General features: G+C 42.0%; 1 protein-coding gene across 1 annotated transcript in view; it reads right to left on the bottom strand.

The window, feature by feature from the left end:
- The window catches only part of TTK (TTK protein kinase), a 208,864-nt gene that overhangs the window by 165,652 nt on the left and 34,488 nt on the right, over positions 1 to 8,724 (bottom strand). The gene's annotated exons all lie outside the window — the stretch shown is intronic.

Below are 8,724 nucleotides of genomic sequence, written 5' to 3'. Positions count from 1 at the left end.
CCTTCCCGCTGGAGCGGTACCTATTTATCTACTTGCACTTTGACATGCTTTTGAACTGCTAGGTTGGCAGGAGCAGGGACCGAGCAACAGGAGCTCACTGTCGTGGGGATTTGAACCACCGACCTTCTGATCGGCAAGTCCTAGGCTCTGTGGTTTAACCCAAAGCGCTACCCATGTCCTTTACACAGATGCAATTTATATATGTCTTCCAAACACCGTATTGTTACCTGCCACCGCAATCTCCAAGTTGTGCGAGATTCAGGGGTCAACGCACTTGCCCAGGGCTTGTGCTGCCTTTGGAGATGAGGCACAGCAGAGACTGCAGTGTCTTTATGGTATGTGGTTTATTTACCCATATATACAACCTGAGCCTATGATGGAGGGGCTTCCAGTGTTACACTCCAAGAAGGTAACATTTCTCCCATTTCTGCAGCCTCCAATTCAAACTACCAACCCACATTGTGCTCTGACACCCCTCTGCAGCCTGCTGCCTTTTAACAGACTGCAACTTTTCTTCTCTACCTCACATCTGGTAAACTGCAATCCTCAACACAACTTTTGGTAACACACAGCTAGAAGTCCACCTCTCTGCTGTACAGAGTCTCTGCTAATGGGTAATGGTACATAATCCCTACCTTTGTTTGCTTAACGACTTAGCCATTACCTGCGTTTGCATGTCCCATATCCAGAATATTGCAGTCGGCAGCAGTGTCTGGGCAGAAATCGGCAAAATGTCTGGTTAAATCTGTACAGCCGTATTGTCGTGTTTGCTAATTTTCCATTGGCCACTGCATTCCTCCCTCTGCTCTGTCCCCTTTTTGCTCCCCCCAAAAGCTCACTGTTTGAAATATGGCAACCCTATATATGTCTTCCAAACAACAAATATAAGATTGTTCATTAAATATATGTATTTTCCCCACAAATGCAAAATATGTGGGGAAAATACCTATATGGATCACCCATGTGGGGTAACTAATACAATAATTGGCTGGATTCCTAGAATCAAAGCACAGAGCTAAACACACACTCCTGCAAGAGAGAGCTCCCAGCAGAGTTTTAAAATCATGGAATCATGCAGCAGAATGAAGTGTGATGAATATAGGTTGTTAGACCTTTTAATATTATGTTTAGTCTGTTAGCAGAGCTTCTCCATTTCTACCCCTCTTAGTACTGAACAGTACTAACAGTACTTACCTTTGTAAGTTTTAAAATGTTATACTTACAAAGTTCCAAAGGTCAGGGTTCATGCATTTATCCAGGCAGCAGCAAGTCAACAGAGGCAGAAATCCTGACATACAAAATACAGTGCAATAGCTCTAAGCACATGCTCTAAGCCTGTAGCGAGCAAACTCAGGCTCATCCTACCTCAGTGAGGTCACATGGTGAAAGAGAACAAGCAAAGAAGGAAAGTTAACTTCCTTCTAGGTGAGGGGCGTGACCAAGTTGAGTCTAGGAATACAATTCTGTGGTCTTAACCCCTTCATACTTTAACTAGTCCTACACTTGCTAGCTATGTTTGAGTGCAATTTCCCACAAAATTAACCTCTGGCTTTGCCAATAAAAAGCCTGCCTGGTTTCTCTTTACTTCTGCTGCCTGTCTAACCAGGAACAGATGTGTTTTTGTTTTTAAGGAGTAGAACGGATCTGGGTTACAAGCCAGATTTTATGTTTTCAAAAATGGGGCTCAGCCATTACTTCTTGATCCGAGAAGAATCAATTGATTTGAGAATCAGTAGAGACTATTTGTTTTTCCTGTGTAGCCCATAAACAATCTAGAACAGTGGTCCTCAAAATCCCCCCCCCCAGACCACTTGAAAACTGTTGAGGGTCTTGGTGGACCACTCAATTATTTTTCAGCCTCTTGTAACAATTGTAATGTGCTGTTCTAGGTGTGGGTTGATTTTTAATTGGATTTTTACAGGCCTCCCATGAACCACCAGAATGTCTGTGGACCATGGTTTGGGAACCCCTGATTTAGACCTATTGCAGACATGTCCAACCAGCTGATCACCGGTTGATCCTGGTAGATTACGGTTGATCATGGGATCCTTCTTGATCACTGTATTTTTTAAAAAGAGGAGTGACTGTCTCCACCCCCTGCCCCTCTTGCTCTGTCCCTCTGTTGCGTCAGGTTTCATGGTGAGCAATTTATGTTTTTATACCTTAAAAAAGGCTCAGCAACTCTTTGCAAACCTTCCCGAATAAAAGCTCAACAACTCTGGGAGTAGATCTCAGTCTCTTGGGAGTTGGATGTGCCTGATCCATTGCATATTTTTTTGGCCCCAAAGCATACTTTTTGAGAAAGTGGTTTCATTCTGATAATAAAAGTTCATTGCAGATTGATTCACTATTCCTCAGTGTGTCTATTTGGAAACAGATGAAAACAAATATAGGCAGTCCTGGCAATGTCGGGAATGTATTCATCCCTGCCCAATGATGTTGTGGGTAGATGTTTACCAAGATCACAATCACACTTCCTTCTTTGTTCACTTGGGGCGTATTCAGGGAAGAATCGGCATGGAGAACCTAGTCCAGGAGAGGGATTTTAAATGCATATCAAGTAACCACCACTCTTTCTCTCCAGTGTGGTGTAGTGATTAAGAGCGGGAGACCTGTAATCTGGTGAACCGGGTTCGCATCTCTGCTCCTCCACATGCAGCTGCTGGGTGACCTTGGGCCAGTCACACTTCTCTGAAGTCTCTCAGCCCCACTCGCCTCACAGAGTGTTTGTTGTGGGGGAGGAAGGGAAAGGAGAAATTTAGCCGCTTTGAGACTCCTTCGGGTAGTGATAAAGCGGGATATCAAATCCAAACTCCTCCTCCTCCTCTTCTTCTTCTTCTTCTTCTTCTTCTTCTTCTTCTTCTTCTTCTTCTTCTTCTCTCTCTCTCTCTCTCTCTCTCTTCTGGATAACAGGATCTAGAATCAATCTAGACTGAAGCCAGCATGTTAAGGAAGAGCATGAACAATTTCAAACTGGAGGGGGGCAGTGTATTAGTGCATATTCAACTTTAGGGGTGATTTGCTATCCTGGAACTGAGCCTACAGGCTACAACCTCCAGCCTAATTTGTATACTTTTTGTTTTGTTTTCCCTCCCCTTTTCTCCTTTGTGTAACATATTGCCTGATTAACAAGTTCTAGAGAACTCAGAAAGCTTGCCACCGTTTTGTGAAATTTTAGTTGGCCCCAATAAAGATATTGTCCAGACCTATAGTTTGGAGGAGCTTGTCCTTTTTTCTTTTTTAGCAGTACACTTCAGCCCTGTTCGGTTGTTACTGTTATGTAGGGCCAGGAGAAGTTAAACCTGTGCCCAATGAGGGCTTTAAGTTGTGCCAGGAGCCTCCATAAGCACAAGAGGCTTCCCAACTGAGATGAGCATGAAGGGGGGGAAGCTATCTTTAGAAACAGATTACACAATAAAAGGGGGGAAAGAATCAGTCTAGCACCCCCAAAATAAATACCAAACTGCCTAAATAAATCCTACAACAGATTCATCACCAGTGGAAGGGTCTGCAGAGCAGAAAAGTTCACCTCTGTCAAACGCTGAAGGGCATCTGTGGAGCCTTCTGTCACCTGCAGTATTCATAACAATCAATAGACATATGTTGGGTGAAACAGATATCCTATGGATTGCCACTGTTAAAGGCCGTCAACAAATACCATCTGGAAGGAGCCTAGAAGGCCACATGCAGGCTGCAAGGAGGGCTAGAGAACAAAGGGAAGCCTACATGTTTGGGTCAGAAATGTAACTCGCCAACCATTCATTCTGCAGTCCACTGCAAGCTAAGTAGAAGTTCAGACACAGGATAGAATTGAATGATGCCATTCCTAATATACAAAGTAATACAGAAAAACTCGTAAGGAACCAGCGTAATTAGAATTATATAACACAATTTAAAAGAGAGGGAATTATATAAACATGCTATTTAAAGCATTTTTTTTTTCCTTTTGCCATCAGGAAGCAGTTGATTTTGCATGATTTGTCTTCAAACCCAGTGCTTGCTCCAGTTTGACCCTGTTGCATTAAATGCAGTATAATTTCTGGACCTTCCTGATTTTCCAGACTGCACTCATAACCTATCATATTCTACTAACTTTTCCTCTTACTCAACAAATCCTGTCTTGGCTCCCTCAGTGTCTCAGCAAATTTGCTCTTTACTAACACTGAACAGTCCACATACTCCACCCCAGAGCTGCCAGATAATTCTACCCTGGCTCCTCGCAACAGACCAGGATTATCTCTCAAATATGATTCTTTGCTAGGAAAACTACACTTCTTGTGTAACACAAGTTTTGATGTCAGAGACCGCCAGGGCTCTTGACGAGCATGTGATGGAGACAGGGGGCCAGTCAGGCAACAGATGCAAGAGAGGGGGATAGCAGTTTATGGGGTTTGTGCTGCCTGCAAGGGAAATGGAGAAAGTAAGGGTCAGAGCTGTCAGAGACAAAGGTAGGCATGCTGACAAGTCAAGGGCAGGAGAAAAGACTGTTCAGGTGAGGAATGGGCCAGTCGAATCCCTGCCATCCTCCACCCCAATGTCTCCTAGAATCAGGAGGGGCTTGAAGAGGAAAGAGCAGCCATGGCTTCCATATAAGAGAAGCCTCAGGTTGGGTGTGTACATAGTTTGTTATGTACCATCAGATGAGGATACATAAGATGATGTGTGTGGTCCCACTGTTGCTGCAACTCTGCAGGGCACAGACCTGGTCTAGAGACTAGAAGCATGTGCCAATATGCATTCGGGGCACCTTAGGAAAAGCTGCTTTTGACAAGAAGGAATTACTACCAGTTGTGTGCCTTCCTTAGCTGGGGAAGCATGGCCACTGATCAGGGATGATGGAAGTTGTAGTTCAACAACATCTGGAGAGAACAACATTGGATGTACATCCAGACTGTTGCCGTTTTGTGGGTAAGATTCAATCACATAATCAGGAACAGTGGATTTGGTACTTTTAAACAACAAACCTGCTTCCTCCGCCCTCCAGAAACTGACAAATCAGGATGAGTGTTGTGTTTGGTTGCTTGGTCTTTTTTACACTGAACTGTTTCTGTTGTTGCAACCTGCCCTGGGACCCTATAGTGAAGGTAAGGTAAGACATCTATGAACAAAAACAGGTGGTCTGGAAGCGGCCTTAGTGTCGAATTCTCTGCAAAGGCATTGGGATTTAGACTGCAGTCTCATACACACTCGCCTAGGAAGGAGTTAAGTGGAATTCAATGGGGCTTACTTCTGTGTAGATATGTATGTGAGGATTGCATTGTCTTAATGGTTGCAGCATGTTCATAATTTCAGATTTCTATGGAGTGGGAGACGGCATGTTTAGCTAGTTTGTTAGTTATGCAGTTTTAAGTAAAGCCATCATTGTCCAACATACCCAAAACAAAGAAACTTCACATTAACACAATTTCAAACAAGTAAAATATTAAAAACATTTAGTTACTTAGAAACATTCATCAAGCAGCAAAACAAAAACATGAAGCTGCAGCAATCAGTGGAGCAGCAAATATAATCCAAGAACTACTTCAACAATGTTTAAAACCAGAAAACAAACTCTCTTTGCTTCAAATAAATATCTACAGTAGTAATGTGGTGTTCTTCCACAGAAAGAATCTACAGAATTTTTCACTTCAGTAGCAGTCATCAAGGAGCAATCAGTAGCAGTCATCAAGTTAGAAGGTTCAAAATGTGTCAAATCTAGCTGCTACAAGAGCTGGGGTGGGAGAGTGTGTATACGTGTAGCAACAAATCAGTAAATACCCGTGCAAATAAAAAGTGATACAGTGGTACCTCGGGTTACATACACTTCAGGTTACACACTCCGCTAACCCAGAAATAGTGCTTCAGGTTAAGAACAGTTTCAGGTTAGGAACAGTTTGCTTCAGGTTAAGAACAGTTTCAGGTTAAGTACAGACCTCCGGAACGAATTAAGTACTTAACCCGAGGTACCACTGTATTGGGAATGCATAAATTGAAGGTGAAGACACTTTTAACACATCTGGAGAGCTGGAGTGATGGAAATAAATGTGTAATAAGAAAATTTGCTGCAGAATTTAAATATAATACTATATATTTGATGACACCCAAAAGGTAACAGCCGCTTTTTCAAATAAGAGAACTCAAGGACCGTTCATAGGAACTGCCCTGGACTCTGCAATCACCATCTGAGGCCCTTCTTCATCTGCCCCCTCCACAAGAGGTCCAGAGGGCAGCCACACGAGAATGGGCCTTTTCTGCAATGGCTCCCCACTTGTGGAGCCTTGCCTGGTGCCTTCATTACATATCTTTAGGCACCAGGTGAAAAATGTTTCTCTTTAACCAGAGCTTCGCCTGATTAAAATTTTAATGGCTTTTTAAATGTGTTTGGGGGGGAGTTATTGGCCTGCTTGTTTGTTTTATTATGTATTTTGTGTTCTCATTTTTGTATTTTTATGTTGTAAATCGCTCTGTAATGAAGGGAAGCATACAAATTTATTAAATCATAATAAAAGAATACATAATACTTATTCAAATGTAAAATTAGCTCACAAAGTTAGTGAATTAAATATATTTTCTTAAGATTATGGTTCTTAATATAGTCGATCACCTAAAAGAGGAAGATTTTTAAAAAACACATTGTGAAATGGGCTTCTATCGCTAATATGAATTTTACTGCCATACACAACCACGTTAGGTTTTCCTGCAGTTGAATTTGCAGCCAAATAATCATTGCCTGAGTCAGTGTTAAGGCTCCACTTAGAGGATTCATAAACAACTGCAGTGGTGTTCACAATGATTCTGTTGTTCCTTTAAACTGAGGAGGATACGTCTGTGAGTCCCCTCATTGCTACAAACTTAGGTGCAGAATTATATCCTTAATGGTCACTAGACTTGAGGAGAAAGGAAATGGTGGTTCAGAAAGTATATCGCGCAAGTCAGAAAGAGATAGGAAAGGACCTCTGTACCCCTTTTGTGGTGTAGTGTTTAAAGTGTCAGACTACTACTGGGGACACCTGGGTTGAAATTCCCATTCAGCCATGAAGCTCACTATCCTGGGCTAATTACTATCACCCTCAGCTACATCACAGGGTTGTTGTGAGGACAAAAATGTGGTAGAACAGATAAATTTAACAGAAAACCTTGGAGAAGTAGGTTCAGCAGCCATGTGCAGACATTTTATCTGTGTAATGATTGATCTGAGGGCAGGGTAAGAGGAGGAGGAGGAGGTCAGGATCAAGCCTACTAACCCTATCCCATACTACGTTCAAAGTCTCATTGTCATAAGGGTCCTAAATGTCAACACATCGATATATGTAGGCTCTGTATGTGTGATTGATAACTTCCACTTTTTTTCAGGATACAAGTTGTACAATAAAAGCTAAATCAAATCATATAAAACCTCTGGGGTGACAAAATCTTGAGTGCAAGGGATGGAACCAAATGATGTGATCCCAACCCATCTTTCTTGCGTGTTGGTCAGACTAATCATGATCATGTTGATCTACATAGGTCTATTCTCTAATTGGTAAGTTTTATTTTTACATATCGAAGTCAACACAATTAATACACAGTTTAAAGCCCTACTATAAAAAAAAATAATCAATGACTCATTTTCCATAGCGTGGAATTCAACGAACTTTTACTCAGATTAGCCACGTTGAAATTAGTGGACCTAGCTTAGGCATGTTCACTAATTTTGATGGATTTGCTTCGAATATGTTATTGAATTCCATCCATTATGTATACTGCGTGCTACTGGTTTTTGTTCTCTAGTTGTCCAACATCTTAAATGCACTAAATAAAAGAAAACTTGAAGAGAGATCAAAATCAAAACCAGGACATGAAACAAAGTTATGATAATTAATGCAAAATTATGAAAGTGATATGTGCGTGTATCAGAGAGAGAGAGAGAGAGAGATATGCGCTTTCCCTTGCAAGGCTTAAAATTTAACAGATTATGAAAGCCTTATTTCTTGAATGTAAATTACGATTCACTGTAGGCGATGCAAATTCTGATGCCTTGATATGCTGTGGGAACACTGTTCAGCTCACAGGAGCCTCATCCATGTTTGCCTTCCAAAAAGTACAAAAGGGATATCAGTAGTGACAGGAGCAGTTCTGCTGCTGTTGCTGTCAGGAGGATATATTGGAAAATCCTGTGAGGAAGCTGCAAATAGCTCAGCGCTATGAAAGCCGACAGCAGCTGAACATCTTATGCAGCAGGAAATAAAAGTAATAAAAAAATGCCCTAGTTTATAAAACTATGCAATTGCATCTGAGCGGATGAATCAAAAACAGTGGGGAATGTCACCAGCAAAAAGGTGATCTGAGACTGGACATCACCAGGGCAGCCAGGTCACTCTGGTGACTAGTAGTGGGACCCCTCCTAAAACACGGCATTTCCCAGGCAGTGTCTATCCTCAAAGTGAACCCTACTGATGAGACTGGTAAGACATTTTTTCCTACACCATTCCCTTAAATAAAAAAGACAAAGGCCTGAATATATTATCTACCACAGGGGTTCAGAAACCTTAACCTCTCTATCTGGCCCTTGCTACTCTCTCCAGGCCACACATCTTCTCCAGCTACATCCTTTCACCTCAGGCCCCACCTTTCAATTAATTTTACATATTATACCCCTGGCCCCACTCACCTTTTGGCTTGTGGTCCCTTGAAGGTTACTCAGAAGGGAATGTGGCCCTCAGGTTGTAAAGGTTCCCAACCCTTGATCTACTGGACTAGCAGTTA

This window comes from Podarcis erhardii (assembly GCF_964252035.2).
Source record: "Podarcis erhardii genome assembly, chromosome: 3".
Taxonomy (NCBI): Eukaryota; Metazoa; Chordata; class Lepidosauria; order Squamata; family Lacertidae; genus Podarcis; species Podarcis erhardii.
This window is presented reverse-complemented; position numbering and strand designations above follow the sequence as displayed.